The sequence below is a fragment of the Chrysoperla carnea genome, chromosome 5, assembly GCF_905475395.1.
Source record: "Chrysoperla carnea chromosome 5, inChrCarn1.1, whole genome shotgun sequence".
Taxonomy (NCBI): domain Eukaryota; kingdom Metazoa; phylum Arthropoda; class Insecta; order Neuroptera; family Chrysopidae; genus Chrysoperla; species Chrysoperla carnea.
Window position 1 is genome coordinate 59711453 of NC_058341.1, and position 17029 is coordinate 59728481.

General features: G+C 28.5%; 1 non-coding gene across 1 annotated transcript; it reads left to right on the top strand.

The window, feature by feature from the left end:
• The first annotated feature begins 5701 nt into the window (after positions 1–5701).
• On the top strand, positions 5702–5794 carry Trnai-uau. Its single transcript is given in 2 exon segments — positions 5702–5739; positions 5759–5794. It is a non-coding gene; the product is annotated as a tRNA-Ile (tRNA).
• Positions 5795–17029: the final 11235 nt, after the last annotated feature.

The following is a 17029-nucleotide window of genomic DNA, read 5'->3' on the forward strand; positions in this document are numbered from 1 at the left end:
AAATAGAACCAACCTAAATTATTTAATCGTAGATAATCACTATAAATATCACTATGTTATAATTAACAATCTTAATTATGGCAAAAATGGATTTTCTGAAATTTTATCGCTATTGCTTGTATCTAAGTACTACAACTCTTGCCGTGAAAACTAGCTTTGAATAGAACTATTTTTGCATAAATTTAACCAAACTGTGAGAAATACCAAAAAAAATTGTTCCTTGCCGACGTGACATTGACAGTGTCTAGATTTCAGTACCAGATGGCCGAAAGTGGAACTCAATTTAAATGACTAGGCTAGGCAAGTAATTAAACGTTATTGAAACAAGTCATTTGGCTAGCTGATTGATTGAATGACTAAATATTGGTCAGACCGGTGGTTGAACGGCACCGTTTAGTAAAAGTGCTAGGCAGTTAATTGAATGGCTAATTAAACTACTTGGTCGCGGCATAGATACGAAATAATATATGAATAATAGGTATTATAGGATGTTGACTTCCCATTTACACAGGTGTCCCTCATTTGTCGTATTCAAGATACTTTGTTTGTCATCTTCTTCGGGCTTAGTGTTTAATATGATGAACTGTTGTTGATGTTGTTGTATTGTTTAGAAGACAATATTTTTCGGCAATTATCAAACAATACCGCCAACAAATTATTATTTGACTTTTCATCTCTTTAACCTGTTACAGAATCATTCATGAAATTAAGAATTTAAAAAACCAACTTTTTTTTTCGTTTATCGAGAATATTTTACAAGACCACTAGGTGAATTTGCACCGTAGTTTTGTCCTTATTTGTACTCTCGCGGGTAAACAGTGATGTTTTCGAAAAAAAGGTTTCAAACAAAAGCAGTTTATTTTTCTATAGCGAACATTTTTTATATTTAAACTTTTGTTCTATCTGACAAAATCCAATTGACCTATTGCTCAATTACGAACTCGACCTTACTTTTTACGTCCTGAGCACGCTTTAAATTTTAGCTTGATATCTCTTTCCATTTTTGAGTTATAGTGTTCACGGACAGACAAACAGACAGACAGATAGACGGGCGGACAACCGGAAATGGACTTATTAGGTGATTTTATGAACATATGTACCCAAATTTTGTTTGTAGCATCAATATTCTTTAGCGTTACAAACTTGAGCCTAAACTTCTAATATCTCGATATATATTTCATATACATATTTTGAACGCTTATGGATGCAAGTTTTTTTTATCTTATGCGAAGTAATTTTAAAAAAATATTTAATATTTATTTAGATATTTTAAACAAATCTTTATTTTGTTGTAAGCTATAGGTACTGCTGCATATCGAAGCGTTTAAACATTGAATGAAAGGAAAGTTTCTGTTTTTCATTTGATAATTACTTTTATACCAGGAATTTTTAACAATTGTTTCGTAAGAAGGCAAGGGTCCGAACCTTTCTTTAAATTATGAATTTTGAATTTGATTGCCCTCTAAGCATTCAAACAAAGTTATGACTGAAAACAAAAATTTGGATTAAACTATACTTTGTTCTTATATTTTGTTGTAAATAAATGTGATTGATCTTATCAAACGTGATATTTTTTAAAGGAGATATGCAAGGATTGAATAATACTAGGGATTTTAATAAAACTACATTTTTTGATTAACAAAATTTTCAAAAATCACAAAAATTCTTAGGTCATTGGGCTTTTTATTATTTATTTTTCGTTCAAAATTCACTGAAAAAATGATGAATCATATGGGTTATCCTTTTCAATTTCATATTTCTACATCAAAAAAATCTAGAGAGTGTGATAAAAGACTATCTAAAATATTGAACCAATCTTGTAGTTTATAATAAAACCATAAAAATATAAGGTTGCCGATGGTATAAAAAGAAAATTTTAATTTAATTATGAGTTCATCGAAGATTCATCATTTGATGAACAGAGATGACTATAGTTAGAATATTGATGATTAAAGACGATATCTATATTATCAAATTTATAAGCATCACTTGCACGCAATATATTATATATTTTTGTAGTTGCGTGGTATTGTTACTTGACTACAAAGCATGTATTTGATTTATATGTGTGTACCGTGCAATAAACCAAAACTTTTTTACAATACTGAAGGTTTACAATCACCTTAACAAACAAAAATTAGAGTTTTGATAGACTTGAAAAGGCCGACAGTCACTTTTTTGACACAATTGTTAAAAATTTCAATGATATATGGATAATATTCTAATGGATATATGTATTAATAAAAAAACGCAACAAAATGATAATTTTAAATAGTTTCTTTCTATATGTAACGGGTCTTCTTTGAAGGTATATTCTTAACAAAGCCCATCGCAAACATGTCAAGTTTATAAAATTTGTATTGCCAAAGAATGAGTAATTAATGGCGTTTTGAAATTAAGTGGGCCTTATCTGGTTCCGCTACTTTATATGCAGGATATAATAAAAATATATAAACGTAAATTTTGATCCAAGGTAAAACACTCTCTGATATCTACCATATATTTTTCTTTTGTAAATAATTTTTATTTTTTAAACTAATTGAATAAATACTTACTTTTTAAAAAATTTTTAACCCTGAAACATTTTGTATTTATTTTTTTCATTTATAAATTACAATAAATCGATTAAATTAATTGATAATATTCAATACGTATTAGGGATTGTACAACAACAAACTAACTATTGACATTTTCATACAAATTGGATTTATAAATAAGTTATTGGTCTAAAACTAGTCTTAAACGGTTAATTTTACTGAATGAGTTATTGGGTCAATGCATGCACTATAAAAAAATGACTAAGTAGTTACAATGAATATGCTCTTAACACGGTAGCAAATAACTCTACTAATTTTCATTTTCCTTGTTTTTAATCCCACACGAGCACGAGATTAGTTTTCAATATGGATCAATCATGATTTGAACAGAAACAGCATCCCCAGAAAAATATAGAAGAGTATATGATAGCGTCGGTCAAGTATATTGTTGTCAAATCAGTGGCGGACTTACGCTTCATGCCGCCTTAAGCACGATTTAATATGCCTTCCTTTTTTCTTCTTGAAATTCTAATATTCTATTACCAGTTATTAAAGGAGTTATTATTGAAATTAAAAATCTAATGATCAAATCTTATTTTAATTTTTATGGATAAAATTTTGTTAAATATAATTTTTCGAAAATAAATAATTAACATTTTATTTAAATAATCACCTATAGAATCACTTTCTTTTTCCTGGATTTGATTTGCACGAAATAACGTCGATTATATCTTCATAATCATATTTCTTACACTAATTCAGCTTCAATAGACAACATTGCAAGAGTAATGCTCTTGGCCCTAAGAGTAAGTCTATCTTGACCCATGCTTGCACATAAGTCATATTTTACCCTTTTCAGGGTGGAAAAAGATCTTTTTCCTGAATTTGTAGCTGGGATGCTAAAAAAATGTCAATGCAATAATCTTCAAATGCAATTCGTGAATGCAATAATCTTCAAAATTTGCTAAGATGCTTTAAGTTAATAATGTAATTGAATACATTCATATCCTAATGTTTCTTCTATAAGTCGTCAGGATATCGACAGACGAGTTCATTTGCTTGGCTTTTCAACTAATTTGTATCAATTTCAGATTAATTATCAAAAATATTAAAGTTAATGTATAATGTGATTAATGACTGAATGCTGAAAATACAAATATAAAAATTCATTGAGGAACAAAATTTTTCGATTTATCATTCTTTTTTTTAAAATAATTCATAGCTTTTTTCGATCAAGGCTAATATTGATAAAAGCCTATTGATCTATTAAAAAATTAACATTGAGGCAAATTAAAAGGTAAAAATCATTATTCAATACAGTCGGATAATCTTAATTAATATATACGGATATCTTAAAATTAAAGCCTAAATCGAGCACTGACAGGGGGATCGTCCGTACAATATATTGACGTAATATATTCTCTTCAATATTTTTCCATTAAGGTGATTGTAAACCCATAGTATTGTAAAAAAGTTTTGGTTTATTGCACGGTACATACACATAAACCAAATATATGCTTTGTAGTCAAGTAATGAATAATTTTTTGATTTACAGGTATTGTAAGTTGATATCTATATTATCAAATTTATAAGCATCACTTGCACACAATATATTATATATTTTTGTAAAGCAAAAAATTAAATTTGCAGTTGCGTTACCATGCAAAATATATAATATATTGTGTGCAAGTGATGCTTATAAATTTGATAATATGGATATCGCTCTTCAATCATCAATACTCTAACTATAGTCGTCTCTGTTCATCAAACGATGAATCTTCGATGAGCTCATAATTAAATTAAAATTTCGTTTTTATATCATCGGCAACCTTATATTTTTATGGTATTATTATTAACTACAAAATTGTCTAAATATTTTAGATAGTTTTTTATCATACATTCTAGATTTTTTTGATATAGAAATATCCAATTAAAAAGGATAACCTATAGGATACATCATTTTTTCAACCTTTTCCATTTTTGGAAACCTTGTTAATCAAAAAATATATTTTTTAAATTTATTGAAATCCCTAGTATTATTCAATCCTTGCATATCTCCATAAAAACATGTTACTAATATACTCAGACGATCAATGTATTGTTCAATTTTGATATTGTTTCAATTATATTGACCGTGTGAGTTCAGTTTTACTCTCAGGTCATTATTTAGTTTTATTTTATCATTGAGTCATGCATTCTTACAGTTGTTATTAAATTCACGCGCCTAAAAACATATTTTTAATTTAAACTTTCATCAATCTCTAAAAAATATAATAACAATTTTAAAAAAATCAATAAAAAACAGAATCTATTATATATGTATTTATTTACTTTAGTAACTAAAAAATTTTAACAGTGTGAAAAAAATTAATACTCTGCCCTGAACATTTTTATAGCTTTATAAGCACTGAAATCAAACAAATAACAAATGTCCCGTTGTTGGAATCCTGCATGGAATGTAGATATAATAATTACAATCTCTGTGTTAACAAGCGACATTTACAAAATTTAAAAAACCCCCGACGAATTTTTCGGATACGCAACCCATAACTCACACAAAAAATTACCTATCAAACGAAAAGAAAAAAAATAAAAAAATTAATTCTTCCGTTTAAGCACTACGATGCCAAAGACAGGCACACACATACACACACAAAGAGGTCAAACTTTGTATACACTTTTTGATTAAAAAAGCCGTATGACAGTTATCTCTACATTCCATAGAATCCTGGTACACTAACTGAATTCAGTCTATTATTATAATAATTCATGCATATGCTTCGATTACGCGTTTTACTTGAAATTACTGAGAAAGATAATTTCACCAAGCTTACTTATTAAAATGATTACAATTTAAGACTTTATCCATTTTCATGTTTTGAACAAATTTTTCCTGAAAACGTAAAATTAACCTTCCTCCTTCTGTACAAAAGCCTTTTTACAATAACTTTTACAGGCTCATAGGTCTCGAGCTTGGAAGCTAGAAACTTTTATTAAAACAATACTAAACTCTTTTTATTTAAAAAATTAAAACAAATCTTTCAATAAAATATTTTTCAACATATTAAAATATTCTTGTTACTTACAATTATCCATTATATACAAATATATCCATTACATTCCTGATAGGAAAACGTTTTTTAAAATTGACTATTATGTCAGGGTCCCCAGTGGCGCAATTGGTTAGCGCACGGTACTTATAAGACAGTAAGTCGTGAGCAATGCCGGGGTTGTGAGTTCGAGCCTCACCTGGGGAATAATTTTTTTTATACTCAAATTATAATCATCACTACATAGTATAAAATAAAGTCGCTTTTTCTGTCCCTATGTCCCTATGTACGCTTAAATCTTTGAAACTACGCAACGGATTTTGATGCGGTTTTTTTTAATAGATAGAGTGATTCAATGGCAACTTTTACTAGGGCAGTTTAGCTAAATGTAAAGACCTTTTAACGACACCCTATAAAATCATTTTCGGACAATAAATTGCCTAACTAAATGAAATCTGTATTTCAAAAGTAGATATCAAAATACCAAAATATTTTAAATCGTTAAAAATTAAATTATTCCAAACACATTATAAATAAAATAGGAATACATAATTAATTTGAAAAACAAAATAATTCAATTAAATTAAAAAAGATTCATTCCATCCATTTTATTATAATCGAATCGGCAACTCATTAATAATATTAATCAATATAAATAAAATTTTTTTGGCATTAAATTCGTGTGAAAATAATGGATATTTTATTATCCACGTAGATAATTTATAATAATAATAACTTTCTGATGCAAAGTTATTGTTTTCATCTCGAAAATCAAATTTTTTATTATAAATAATAAATACGATTATAGGCAGATACCTATACTTTTGTCACAGCCAATTTTATTTGAATATATTTGGCATAAAAGGTTGAAATTTGATATAATGGGTACATGATCCAAATACGAGTCGACCTCCACCCATCCGGTTACCGAATGAATGTTATTATTTATGAAATATAAAATTTTAACAAAGATGTCTGCAATAGGTTGGCTAAAATATGGCCATGGCAACTCCGAAAACTCGCAAACTTGCATTTAACTGAACGCATTAACATATGAACGTAATAATGGCAATCAAACTTTTATATACAAGATGTTCTATAATTGATTGCAGAACTCTCTACTTCCTAAATAATCTTATAAAGGCGAACGAAAAAGCTCTTTACCAAATTTCGATCTGAAGCCTAATTTCCGAGATAATTAACCAAATCAGTTAATATATTTATCCAATTAATATATTTATTGCTGTGTTTATCGTTTCATTTAATTATCAATTTCTATCTCACTTTTAAATTTTTTTAAATCCCGCCCAGTAATAACCATGGTATGTATTAATAAACATAGGCTACTGGGTTAAGTTTATTAAAAATTTAAAAAAGTGAGATAGATAATATGATAATTAAATGCAAAGATAAAGACATCCTTATATTTCTTTTAAGTGCTCTGTCATTGGAGAAATATATAAATTGATTTGGTTTATTATCTCGAAAATTAGGCCTCAGATCGAAATTTGATAAATAACTTTTTCATTCGTCTTTATAAACTTTATATCTTCAAAAGAGTATTAATTCCTATTATTTACATGTTAACGCAGTTCGAGCGTCAAGGCAAGTTTACACTTGTGGTTGAAACTATTTGTACCTTATTTTTGATTATGAATTTTGTTATTACTTCATGAATGTGGACGAAAAATTAGGATACAATTTTTCGATATCTGCCTTGGTTTTCGAAATATCGAAAGATAAATAATTAAACAAAATTTTCAATTTTTGATTTTTTGAAAATTACTCCAGATATCGAAAAATTATATTCTTACTTTTCGTCTTATATTGTCAAGTTATCATCATCAAAATTGAAAAAATCTATTTTTTTTAATTTGTGTAGGTATACCCACTACCGTAGCCATACATCCTTAATTAGCCGAGCACAACGGATTTTTTTTTCAATAATTTATTAAGGTTTTAACTTTAATTTAAAGAGTTTCTTTTTTTTAATTTCCACCGATTAGTTTTGGAGAAATCTATGAAAACATGTCATCTATCTATCGTTTTCCCTCAAGACTGAGCTGATTTAGACTTTGTCTAACTTCATTTTTTTTTTTAAATCAAGCCTTTTATCCAAAATTGCCCTGGCGCTCATACATTCTTAATCAGAAAGATGTGTAGCGGGCCCTTTAATGATCATTTCCATCATGACTTACAACAATATAATAATAATATTTAATATTCAAAATAATATCAATTTAATTGAATATATTAAATATATTTAAATTTATGTAAATTGATTTTAATAAGTCACACAAAACAGTCCTAAAACCGTTCACAATTGTTGTTGTATTGTACGTTAGTTAGTTAATACTTATTATGTATTGGTTTTATTATTTATTTATTTTTTTTATAGTCTTCGTGATCTGATTTAAAACAAAGATAACATACCTACACCTAAATGCATTAAGTTCAACACAATACAAAAGGCTTTGTCTATACCTATGTAGTCGATTCACGTTTTATGAATTGAAAATCTATTTATTCAATAACTAATATTAAGAGGCAAGATTCATAGTTAACTACTTTTGTTTGTTAAGAATATGAGCCATGATTCCCTAGATTCCGTATGATCCCAAGAGAGTGGCAAGAAATTTTTTATTGCAAAATTCACACGCTTATACTTGATCCATTTGGTATAGTGATCAAACTTATGGCAAATTGTAGAGTTCAAAGTGTTATTTGAGGGAAAATTAAGTGATTGCCTGAAAGAAATAAGCCAAGTTGAGGCAATCACGGAACCATTAAAATTTAATCGGAAACATTCCAAAGCTTGAAACATTAAAATGGATTATATGGCGGCTATCAAATGTTAATAAATGGAAATAATATGCCTATGTTCTACATTTTATTTATTAATCTATAAGATAACAAGTGAAAACAAGAAATTGACTGAGTTAATTGTTGAAATATCATGCATAGTCAGTGTTGATTTCTTTATCACATAACACATACATACATGCGACACATACATAACTGATATTCAAGTATGGTACATACTATAAAATTTCCGCCTAATTAGCGCCCTCGGGTAAACAGTGATGTTTACGAAAAAATGTTTCAAACAAAAGTTGTTTAATTTTTGATAAGCAACATTTTTTACATTTAAATTTTTGTTCTATCTCTAACGGTTTACAAGATGGATCCTACGGACCCAAGACCCAATTGACCTATGATGCTCATTTAAGAACTCGACCTCACTTTTTACGTCCTGAGTACGCTGTACAAATTGAAGCTCGATATCTTTTTTCGTTTTTGAGTTATCGTGTCCACAGACGGACGGACAACCGGAAATGGACTAATTAGGTGATTCTATGAACACCTATAGTAAAATTTTGTGCATGGCATCAATATTTTTTAGCGTTAAAAACTTGGGACTAAACTTAGTATACCTTGCATATTACATATATGCATGGTATAAAAATGAATTGCTGAATGTTTTGCTAAGCGCAAATATTCTTTGAAATACGAGGATGATTCTTACAGAGAGAAAAATTTTAAAAATTGCCTGAAAAAGTCTAAAAACAACACTTTTCTATATTCCCATACAGAAGATTCGTAATAATAACTAAAAGTTATTCGAGCTTCAATTTGAACTTTAATTTACCATACCATAAAGTTTAAGTGTTAGTAAAGGGATTCCGGGGAAGCAAAACAATACAACTACTTCTTTCAAATGACTTCATTTGGAGCAACAAAAGTAGTTCGGGAAAATTTTATGTCAACTTTTAAGGTTTGTAATAATATTATTTGCAGTTGTATGTTTATTAGTCATAACTATTATAGCCCATATACTTTTTCTCTCTACAGATAAGAAATCTGAAAAGTATTTTTTTTAAATAATAAAGAATCGATTGTTAGGCGGTACGAAGTTCGCCGGATCAGCTATTAATATAAAAAATAAAATTGCGTTGGCTTAGTAAAAAAATGGGTAAATTTAAAGCTATGAATATGAATTAAACAAATCTGAATCATTGAAATTGTCATTGAAATTTTAATCACCTCAGTTTTAATATAAAATATTATATTTTTTATCTTAATTAATTATAAAATTTCTGGTATATCATTAGTTATAAAAAAGCAACACAAAAATGATTACTGATTTGACTATAGGTACTGTTAAGTGCCTCGCCAATACTATACTACCTTAAGTAAGTGTTTCCAACATATGAAGGGGAACAGATGTTCTAAGACCAGAAAAATCATTTTCTTACAGTTTATATCGTCTTTAAAGCTTCAATGGAAATTTCGAAAGAATATATAAAATAAATAATGTCATATATTAAAGCTTCAATTTATTCGTTTAAATTACCCTTTATACAGGTGATGGTCCAAGTGGTCTAACAGCAGGACTTCATCAGACATTTTCACAATTGACACACTTATAGCCGAGGAAGCGTCTTTTTCTAGATTCAAGGTATTGAAATTTTGTTAATAAACGGTTTTATTCTTGTAAATACTACCAAAAATCCTGTTTAGCAAAATTTAATTATTGACAGTATGAGCAAAAGATCCTTCATGATTGAAGCTTTTGGTTAAAAATTACTTCAACCAACGGTAGAGATATGGGTGTGCCATCATCCCGTTTCGAGTAAAATATCGCTAGCGCCAGTGACTTTATTGCAAATACAATAGCTTTATGCAATGCCTAAAGCTTAGCAGATTGTGAGCAAAATTTCGAATTTTTCTACGCAGCTGTTTTATCCATATTCTTAATAAAATTACTTTTAACGTTATCAATCCTTTGATGGAGTCCTGATGTTATAACTTGCACCACTCTGTATTTTACATACAGAGTGTCTTTTTTAAGTTGACATATGTTTGAAACTTGAGTTCTCAAGTTTTATTGATTAAATGCTCCAAGCAAAAAAAAGGTCTAAAAGCGCAGATCTTAAGCGTACATCAAACTTTACTCAGGTTTTCAGGCTGAATGAAAACCTCATTGTATCCCATACCTGGTAACATATAGATAAACACTTAAAAAGGTAACATTTTTTTTTTGAAACATTTTTCGCAAACCATTCAATTTAGAAAAAAATTGTATCTGTATTTTACATATTATATTAAATTTAGTCCCAAATTTGTAAGGCTTAAAAGTAAGTATTGATAGTGTAATGTCACCGAGCTCGATTATGCCTTCCCGGTTGTGAGTTCGTACACAGGCATCTTTTAAGCCGCAAGAGATAGAACCAAGGTTTTAATGCAAAAAAGGAGAGGGCAGAATCCTTATGGTAAATGATTTTCAGCTAAGTTGGCTTACAATTTGGTCGAAGTCAGTTCGTAAGTTACATATCAAAAATGTCAATGGACCCAAAATTGTGTAGTACACCGTTTTCGAGGTATATTTAGTTAAACATTCTTGTTCTACTATAATCGAGTATTTTCAAGTTTAAAAAAACTTCCGAACCTAACCAACTATTATCTAGTCGAAAAACTTAACCCAACCAACTCGTAATTACAACAATACTCAGGTCTATAAAATTTTCGGTCTATTTTTTCTGATTATAGAAATACATAATAACCAAATATATTTATATAATATACCTAATGTTCAATTTATATCTAGGCATAGGACCTACCACGAGTATGACAGAATGTATGCGTTAAGCAATGCATCTAAGAAAGAGGTGTTACGGAACCCTAACCTCGCACATGAAACATAGCTAAGAACACTCCCCGTTAAATTACCTTTCAAAAGAAACAAAAAAATCCAAATTGGTTCATCCGTTTAGGCGCTACGATGCCACAGACAGACATAGCGGCCAAACTTATAACACCCCTTTTTTGGTTCGGGGGGTTAATTATGAAAATACAACTATTTATACACAGATTTTGTGTTGGCTGTTTCTTTAAAAATTTAATTAATATCATTCTAACAACAAAAATTATCATTATTTGAATACGACGAACGAGATATTTTTTGTGTAAAATAATGGCCTAAAAAGCTTAATGTAAACCAAATTTTGGCTAATCAACCAAAACTTACAAGGCCATGCAAAGAGTATCTAAATGAAATCTTCGAAATAAGTTTTGATTTTTAATAAATCGTTTTCACAGACACTAAGAGATTAAAATTTTAGACACCAAAAACAAAATAGATTTTGTGTATCATTCTAAGAAATAAATAAATTTGTATATAAATGAAGAATACCTATGATTTATATAAAGGGTGGTCTCACAAATAACAAACGTTTCATGTAATGCGTATACAATAATTTTCCAAGTAATTGATTTATTTATTCATGACACGATCTATTTGATAGTTTGACGATGATTAATCTTGACTACAACGTGTGTCCTAAAATCATGCAAGCACATAGTATTATAACTACCTATACTATGGGTTATATGAGAACGTACAATATTTTAATAATATAACTTTAGACTATCTAAGGTAAACACAAATGTTTCAAAAGTCTATTTACTTTCAGGTGATTGTAGACCTGCAGTATTGTAAAAATGTTTTGGTTTATTGCACGGTACATACATATAAACCAAATATATGCTTTGTAGTCAAATAATGTGTTATTTTAAGCTTTACAATACCACGAAACTACAAAAATATTGAATATATTGTGTGCAAGTGCTGTTGATAAATTTGATAATATAGATATCGCTCTTCAATCGTCAATACTCTAACTATAGTCGTCTTTGTTCATCAAATGATGAATCTTCGATGAACTCATAATTAAATTAAATTTTGTTTTTATACCATCGACAACCTTATATTTTTATGGTATTATTATAAACTACAAGATTGTCTAAATATTTTAAATAGTTTTTTATCACACTCTCTAGATTTTTTTATATAGAAATATCCAATTGAAAAGGATAACCTATATGATTCATCAATTTTTCAGCCAACTAACGATAAAATAATAATAAAAAGCCCGGTAACCTAGGAATTTTTTGTGATTTTTGGAAACTTGTATTTATCAAGTTTTATTGAAATCCTTAGTATTATTCAATCCTTGCATATCTCCTTAACAATTTAAAAGTCAAGTGTCAACCACAATAAAACAAGAGATCGTATGCTGAAATTCTTGCATTATTAAATAAGCATAAAAATATACAAAGTTTACAAAATTTTGATTGGCAACAGTGTATAATCGAATTAGTATAAACTAGAAAGTATAAAATAATAAAGAGCTATATTAAAATACTCATAAGATTGGAAACGAAAAACATAGGGCGCATGCAGCAGACACTATACTCTTTAGAGTTATATATTGCATGCGCCCCATGTTTTTCGTTTCCAATCTTATGAGTATTTTAAGAGCAATTTATTTTTTAACCCCCGAACCAAAAAAGGAATAAAAGTTTTATCGCTAAGTATGGTTGTCTGTCTGTCTATCTGTCTGTCTGTCTGTGGCACCGTAGCGCCTAAACGGATGCACCGAGTTAGATTTTTTGTTTGGTTTGTTTAATAGTTAATTTAATGAAGAGTGTTCTTAGACATGTTTCAAATGCGAGCTTAGGGTTCCGTACCTGAAAAATTTGGCGGGGTTTCAGATGTACAATCACTAAACTTCGCACTGATGTATTTTGTATATGAACTTAAAAATCACCTGTAATGTTCACAAAATGTAAATTTTTATGATTTACTTGTTTATAGACGAATTTTTAAATAAATTTTGTTCATTTACAAAAATTTTTGTCTGTCTGCAAATTTTATTTTTTTTTTTTTTACAAATTTTTATTACATTTAATGAATATTAATGGAAATTTATTTAAAATACATACAAATTGATGTTTGTATTATATTTTGTTTTCATAAATTTTTACCCGAAAACAATTTAATGATTTATATCTCTCTACTTAAAACTAAATAATTGTTATGGGAAACAAATTTATGTAACAATTCATTGATTTTATTTTCCTGAAATTCAAAGACGTTTTAGTTTAACGTCTTGAAATTTTTAATTCATCTAATTACAATACGTATTTAAATTTATTAAAATTTTTTATAATTATGAAAAATAAAACTTGTAAAGCACTCTTGTAAACTATCCATTTTTTCCAATACTATACCAACTGCCGTTATACGTCACTTGGTGGACACAGCACGTGAATTTAACCCTTTCGTTCCGGTGGCTACAGGTGTATTAGAATAACAAATATTTTCCACTTTTGAACTGATTGTTTTTATTTATAACATTTATTATCAAATTTTTGGATGCGTCTGAAAGGAATATTAGCAAACTAGTTTTCACTTTCGGATTCACCCGAGTTTTTTTCTTTAAAAAATTGGCAAAGATCATTAAAAAGTAAATAATATAATATGAAACAAACACTCAGGGTGAAGGAAATACAATTTATGGACATCTATTCAATCAGACATACTTATTACAAAAAAATTAATTTTTTTTAAAACATATTAATTATTGTTTTAAAAAAAATGGAAATAAATAAGGGGAAAAGAGGATGTAAACTAACCGTTAAACAAAAATTTTTTTTGTACAAGCCAGCACTGATCACATAAGAGGTCCGATCCTTTACCGTCCGAAAATTAAACGTTCTGCCTCACCTACCATACTTCCCAGACCTCTCACCAACCGACTACCATAGTTTCAAGCACTACGATAACTTTCTCACCGGTAGAACCTTCACCGATCATAACCAGGTAAAAATAGCATGCGTCGACTCCATCAAATCCCAAGTACCCTATTTTTATGCCGACGGAATAAATCGAATTGTGTTACGTTGGCAAAAGTTACCTTAGAAAATATTGGCACTAATTATATAAAATATTTGCAAGTCGAGAATGATTGTATTATAATTATTGAAATTACATTAAATAATTGGGCTCTAGCTTCAGGCGGTATTAAGAGAAGGGGTTTTTCTGGTGGTTCTGAGAGTAATTTTTTCAGGAATGTGTTTTAATTTTTAGGAGATGTTCTCTAATGAGATTTGAGGGCTTTACTTAAAATTGCATGTAATCTTCTGTGATTTTTACTTAAATTTGCGTTTACCAACCCCTTAGGGAAGAATAACGATGCAAGTAAGTGGATTGCGAATTTGTTCTCTGATTGCTACAAATAGAAATACTTTTAATTAATGTAATTTTCTTTTCTCATTTAAAGACAAATAAATGCTCTATCTAAAGAATATTAGCTTTCATATTTAAAACATGGTATGGTTTGAAAGGGAAAAGTGTACACAGTTGCCCCGAAACACTCTACTATAGAGTAATAAATTTCAAACAAAATAGCATCAAAAAAATTTGTCCAAATTTTCGATCTAAACAATAACTGGTGGAAACGCAATTAAATTATGTACTATATCAGTTCCTACTATACTATATACATTTATTTGCGCTCCCACCATATTTATTAAACTATGCATTTAAGATATTCTTATATTTTGGAAATATTTTATATAGCAAAAGATTTGAAATAAAACGTGTTTTTTTTTTTGAAAATTGTATTTGTTTTACAAAATAAGTTCTTATTAAGTTCTCAGTTTCCATTTCGTATTACAGAAAAATTAGAATAACTTTAGAGACATTAAAAAAAATTGGATTGAAAATGGAAATTCTAAATCTAATTAAGAAATTTCAAATTAGTAAAAGTTCCATAAACAAGAAAACAATAATATCCTTCCAAAAACTGTGCTAAGCGCTCTATTATTTTATTGAAACAACAACTTATGGAATAAAATAGTAGCCAAAAAATGTCCCTCGTTACATAAAATCGAGAAATCAATATTATTAACACTGCCTATGATGTTTGGAATGCAATATCTAGAACTATTCAAAAAAAATCCTATTAGATTTCGAGATATACAGGCATTCTATATTCGACTAACACTCTAGTGAGCTTTAGAGCAAAAACTTGAAATTATCATAAGATGCTAATGAGTCTTAAAATGTTTATGTTCCTGCCGTATTGAAATCTTTAATCATTTAGTGCGAACTCTAGCTTTATTTTTTCTTATTCTCAGTTTAAACGTACTAGGGTTAAAGCGGTCAAAAAAGTAGGGATGTTAAATTTTTTATACGATATATACAAAATATATCAGAGTATAATTGGTCGATTATAGAATAATTTATTTCCAAGTTTGTAATGGTTAGAAATATTACTGCTACAAAGAAAATTTTGGTATAGATATTCATAAAATAGCTGAATTAGCCTTTCAGTTAACCTATTCTTCTGTCTACCGATCCGCTTCTCTGTCTGTAGCAAGATAACTCAAAAACGAACAAGCTACATAGGCTCAATAGGTTCATAGCGTAAACGTTATTTTAAGTTCGTAAACGAGCAGCATAGGTCAATCGAGTCATGAGTTCATAGAAGACGACGAAGTTTAAAAACAAACCATATTCCTTATAAAAATAACAAATTTTCTTTGAAACTTTTTTTTTTTTTTGTTAACATAATTGCTTTCTCATGAGGGTGCAAATTAGGGCATATTTTTAATTTTCATTTTAACCAAAACTTTATAAGATTGAATTAGCCTTCCAGTTAGCCTATTCTTCTGTCTACCGATCCGCTTGTCTGTCTGTAGCAAGATAACTCAAAAACGAAACAAGGTATATAGGCTCAATAGATTTATAGCGTAAACGTAACTTTAAGTTCGTAAACGAACAACATAGGTCAATCGAGTCATGAGTTCATAGAAGACAAAGAAGTTTAAAAACAAACCATATTCCTTATAAAAATAACAAATTTTCTTTGAAACATTTTTTTTTTTGTTAACATAATAATTGTTTTCTCATGAGGGTGCAAATTAGCGCATATTTTTAATTTTCATTTTAACCAAAACTTTATAAGATTGCAAATATATAGGTAACTTCAAATAGTGAGTGTATTGAATGTAATTTCATACTTAACGGATAATATTAATGGAGTTCAAAAAGTCAACATTCGGGGTACCTTTTATTTCGAAAATTTAAACGGTATTTCAACTATTATTTATTTTCACCAGTTACATCTTCTTCATTGACTTACTTTTGTAACGTAATTTTTGACTAAATCCAACTGTTTTCTGTAGTGAATGAATGTACCGTTCTTGTAATAAAATTTGTCCTAAATATATGATTCATATCATTTAGTCCAGTCATTATGCTGCATCTATAAGTGGAAAATTATTACTTCATAAAATCATAAAAATTCGTCAAATTGAAGAAGAGGTGGCTTCCATTAGATAAGCGAGGAAAACCATGATATAACCGTAACCATAATCATACTTATATATTGATATATATCAAAATTTTACAAAAATATAAGATTTTCGAGAAAATCATGATTTAAATTTTTGTCTGGTAATTTGTAGGTACTAAAAAATATAAAAATTCAAAGTATATTTTTACAATCAAGTATGTAATCAAATTATGTGAAATTCGGGCAAAACAAAAAAATTTTAGTTTTTAATCATGATATTATCCAAAAAGATTGCAGA